Genomic DNA, 5000 nt, shown 5'->3' with positions numbered 1-5000 from the left:
TTATCTCTTGTTTCATTCCTGTTTCATTTCTCTTGCATTCACTTAGTTTTCTGTTCATTACTTGTCTTGCATTAGTTCATTAACATAGTTTCTATTTCTGTTCTTGCTACTATAATCATTCTGTTTCATTTGCATTTAGTTCTTAGTTCTTGTAGTTTGCTTTCTGCACTTTGCATTTTCATTATAGGATTGTTAGTGACAAACATCCTTTACATCTGGCTTGACTTAGATTCTTATACACATCTTAATTGTTCATAATCACTCAGATAGGATTGACACCTCTTATACTGCAACTGCATAAGGGGAATTGAAATACCCTGACATCCATTCTTTCATAAATCATCATTCCATTCATCATTCACCACACCACAGAAAAAGTCAGTTTCAATTTGGCGTCGTTGCCCATTTAAGTGTGTTTTGTGACATTTAGGATCATTATTACTCTATGATTAAGTTCGTTTAAACACTTGTGACGTTACTGAACTCGAATCTTCCTTTGCTTGGCTGTCTTGAGTTTCAGGTACCCACTCGACCACCTACTCGACCACCACTCGACCGAGCTGTGATCGAGCACCTGATCAAGCCAGAAGCCGGATCCAAATAGCCATTACTTCCCAGTCGACTCGACCACCCACTCGAGCCTGCGCTCGACCGTGTACCTGTTCGAGTCTGTAATCGAGTTTGTTGATGCACACAAGGTCAAAAGGCAAAGACAGTCTTCAACAGCCTACTAACAATATCCACAGGCTACAAAAGGGTTTGAGACAAAAGGAAGGAAGAGTAGTTCAACAACAAGAAGATCAAGACATCATGGAGCAACCAGCTATCCATGAGCAGAGACCAAGGCACATTGGTGCAGGAGATGCACCCAATACCCACAACCAAAGGGCTGGAATTGTGCCACCTTCAGTAGCAAACAATAACTTTGAGATCAAGAGTGGATTAATCTCCATGATACAGGCCAACAAATTTCATGGGTTGCCGATGGAGGATCCTCTAGATCACCTTGATGAGTTTGACAGAATATGTGGACTCACAAAGATCAATGGAGTAAGTGAAGATGGATTCAAGTTGAGGCTATTCCCATTTTCTCTTGGAGACAAAGCTCATCTATGGGAGAAGACTCTTCCTACTGGAGCTATAACCACATGGGATGCATGCAAGAAAGCTTTTCTGGCCAAGTTCTTCTCCAATGCAAGGACTGCTAGATTGAGGAATGAAATTTCTTGGTTTGCTCAAAGGAATAATGAGAGCTTTTGTGAAGCTTGGGAGAGGTTTAAAGGATTCCAGACTCAGTGTCCTCACCATGGCTTCAGCAATGAGTCACTCCTTAGCACCTTGTATAGAGGAGTACTTCCCAAGATCAGGATGCTTCTTGATACAGCCTCTAATGGAAACTTCCTCAACAAGAATGTGGAAGAAGGATGGGAATTAGTTGAGAATCTTGCTCAGTCTGATGGCAATTATAATGAGGATTATGATAGGACCATAAGGGGCTCCTCAACTGAACAAGAGGACAAGTATAAGAAGGATTTGAAGATGGTCAATGAGAAGCTTGACAAGATACTCCTAAGTCAGTCCAAGTCCATTCACTTCATTGGTGAAGAAGAAGCTCCAGTTCAAGAGGGGGAGCCTGAATTTGCTGAGCTATGCTACATGCAAAACCAGGGAGGATACAAAGGCTACAACCAAGGAGGTTTCAAGCAGAACAACCTCTCTTATAGGAGCACCAATGTGGCCAACCCTCAAGACCAAGTCTATCCACCTCACCAGCCTCAACAACAGCAACAAAACTACATCCCCAAGCAACAACATCAAGTGTTCCAGCCCCAATTGTGTCCCCCACCAGGGTTTCAGACTAACCAAGGCCAGGAACAAGACTTAAGGGCAATGATGCAACAGTTGTTGATTGGGCAAACACAAGGCAAGATTGAGGAAGTCAAACAGTTTGCTGAATTGAATCAAAGGCTCACATCACAGTACAATGATCTAAACATGAAGTTTGAAGGTCTCAACTCCAGAGTGAAGTATATGGAGAGTAACATTGCCTCTACTTCAGCTCCTAAACCCAACCAACTCCCTGGAAAAGCTGTTCAAAATCCAAGGGAGTTCACTGCAAAAGCCATTCATATCTCTGATGAAGAAGTCACTGAGGACAGTGAAATCCAAGTTTGGGGGAATTCATTAGTTACTGAAGCCCCAAGTGACGTTTGTGCAAAGCAACTGGAGTCCGCTATTGCACTCGACCAAGTACTCGAACAGCCACTCGACCGAGTGCATGCTCGAGTGGTCGATCGAGTTGCAGACTCAGAAGCTGCCAAGCCTGCTAAGTACATTCCTCCTGCCTACAAGCCACCTCTTCTATTCCCAGGACGTTTCAAAGCACAAAAGATTAAGGAGCTTAGGGAAATCATTGAGAGAAAGGAGATGATGGCTAAGCAACAAGAGGAAGAGAAGGCTTTGAAGGAAGTGGTTGTGATTGAGAAAGAAGAAGAAGTGATGGCCATACAAGAGATCACCATTGCTTACCAAGAAGAAGAGAGAGGACCTGCCTTGGAACAGTATGATCCATATCCTCTCTACAAAGATTTTTTGCTTGATTTGTCAAAGAAGAAAGCTGAAGCTCAAGATGAGAAGGATCTTGAGGACCTTGGAGGAGTTATCATTCCAATCAAGCTTGAGGATCCAGGACCATTCTATCTACCTTGCACAATCAGTTACCTCCACTACAACCAATGCCTTTGTGATTTGGGAGCTTCAATAAGTGTGATGCCATACTCCATAGCACAAAAGCTAGGGAGAACTGATTTCAAATCCACCAACCTCCATATATGCCTAGCTGATGGGTCAAACAAAGAGATAGTTGGAAGATTGGAGAATGTCCCACTCAAGAAGGCTTAAGTGGTGAAGCAACTCTAAAGGCTAAGCTCTCCTTTCAAGATGATTCTGTGGAAAAGCTTAAGAGGTCAATTCAAGAGTTGACTAGTATGGTTGAGGATCTCCAAGTTAAGCTGAACAAGAGGTCTTTAAGGAAAGCAAGACCAAGGCTCAAAATCAAGAAGAAATATGGTTTGTGTGTTAAGGGTGAGGAGATCAAGGATCAACTTCACAGTGATCAAGAGGTTCCAGGGAGGATTTCATCACCTCCTTGGTATCTAAACCAAGTCTAAAAAGGACACAAAAGTCAAGCTTAGTGACTTTAAACAAGCTCACTAGGGAGGAAGTCCCTAAGGTATCCATGTACATATTGTTTAAGGTTTTTGGTATTTTGATTTTTGTTTTGGTATTTTCATGATCAGGGAAGCAAGGGAGACCAGATAGAAGAGGTAAAGAAGACTCGTGGTCCAGCTCGACCCCCCCACTCGAGCACGTACTCGACCGAGTTCCGGTCGATTCCCATCGTCGAGCTGCCCCAATCTCCACCTCCAAGTCATCAACAAGACCCCAACTACTCCTATGACAGCATGCAAGAGGATTTAGACAACTACTTCCACAATCCCTAAGGTACCACTATCACCTTCACTTGTAAATATCATTGCATTTGATGTTGTGTTTTGTTATTTTGTTTTTAATCTTGAATCCTCAATCAAATTTCTTTCACACAGGGACTGTGTGATTTAAGTTTGGGGGAGGGTTTGAGATAGCATTTGATGTTGTGTTTTGTTTTCTTATTTCAAATTTTTAGCATCATCATGTTAATACTTGCATAGCATCTAAGGCATAGAAAAACCCTAAAAATTTGAAATTTTTTGCAAAATTCTTTATAAAAAAAAAAGTGTGTTCATGTAGTTTGTATTGCATATTAGGATCTTGTTTATCATGTTTTATGTAGGATTGTATAGTATTTGCATTAGGGATCTATGATGAGTATTCCCTTGTTAGCTTGTTTATTCACTAGACTAGGATCAATGCCCAAGTTAATAGTACTTTGATGCTAGTTGAGTGGTTAGAAGCATAAGATTGAACCAAGCCTTGAATTCCTACATTGCATTTGGTCTAAATTGAAGCATGTTGAGATTTGAAACCATTTCCTATTTATAAGAACCTAATATTGACTTTAAATTATCAATGTGTGCATTGCCTTAAACTCATGGATACCATATACATATTTGGATCATCTTCTTCCTTTTTACCACTCTTGTTGATCCAAGTAGCTGATTTCCTCATTAAGAATCAGTACCTCTACCCCTAAACCAAACCTTCTTTCAAGCCATGTTTATTCTTGTGTGTGTGAGGCCTTTTTGGGATTGAGCTTGGTAGAAAGTGTTAGGTTTGAACTGACAAGAGTAAAGCCTTGTGTAGTTCTAGTTTGCATTTTTCAAACTAGATAGGACTAGGTGGTTCACTTGTTGGGTTTGGGACTTGGCTGTTAAGAAAAGAAAAGAGGAAAAAGAGAAAGAAAAGAGGGTAGAGTCTTTAAGAGGAGAATGTGTTTAAGTAAAAGTCTAGTGAAAGGATGGGAAGTAAAAAAATGTTGAGAATGGTTCTAATTAAAGAAAAGTAAAGAAAGAAAAGGAAAGTCTAGCAAAGTGCTTATATGTCTTAAAAATAAGAAGAAAAGAGAACCATAGCAAATAAGTAAGAATCCCCCATCCCACTAGAAAGATCAAATAAGAAACATCTCCTAAGACTTGAAAACCAAAAGAGAAAAGGGTGAAAAAGAAAAGAAGAAGTTAAAGGGTAGAACTAGGATCATTTGGGTTTAGATTGCTTGGATAAAACACTTTGGGAGCCTTTGGGTAGACAAGGTTTTATTCTTGTATGTGTCTAGGTGTTCTTACCTTTAGCATTCTTCTAAAGCTCAATCCATTTTCATGAGAGAACCCTGGTATTGATAAGCCCTACTCTAAAAAGAGACCATCATTGTCTCAAAGCCTTTATTTCCAAGCCAAATGAGTTTAAGCATTGCATAGAATTGATTCATGTTCTTGATTAATAAATGTTAAAGGAAATGGTTGATTTGAATGCATGTGGATGTCTAAGGCTCAAATCAATAAAGG

The 5000-nt window shown here is 40.3% G+C and overlaps 1 non-coding gene across 1 annotated transcript; it reads right to left on the bottom strand.

Annotated features, from left to right (window-relative positions):
• Window positions 1-1206: 1206 nt before the first annotated feature.
• On the bottom strand, window positions 1207-1313 carry LOC147947637 (small nucleolar RNA R71). Its single transcript, XR_015595635.1, has one exon. It is a non-coding gene; the product is annotated as a small nucleolar RNA R71 (small nucleolar RNA).
• Window positions 1314-5000: the final 3687 nt, after the last annotated feature.

The sequence above is a fragment of the Camelina sativa genome, chromosome 3 (assembly GCF_030686135.1).
Source record: "Camelina sativa cultivar CO46 ecotype springtype chromosome 3, ASM3068613v1".
NCBI lineage: Eukaryota > Viridiplantae > Streptophyta > Magnoliopsida > Brassicales > Brassicaceae > Camelina > Camelina sativa.
Note: the sequence above shows the minus strand (reverse complement) of the source record. Positions and strands in the feature narration are given on the sequence as shown.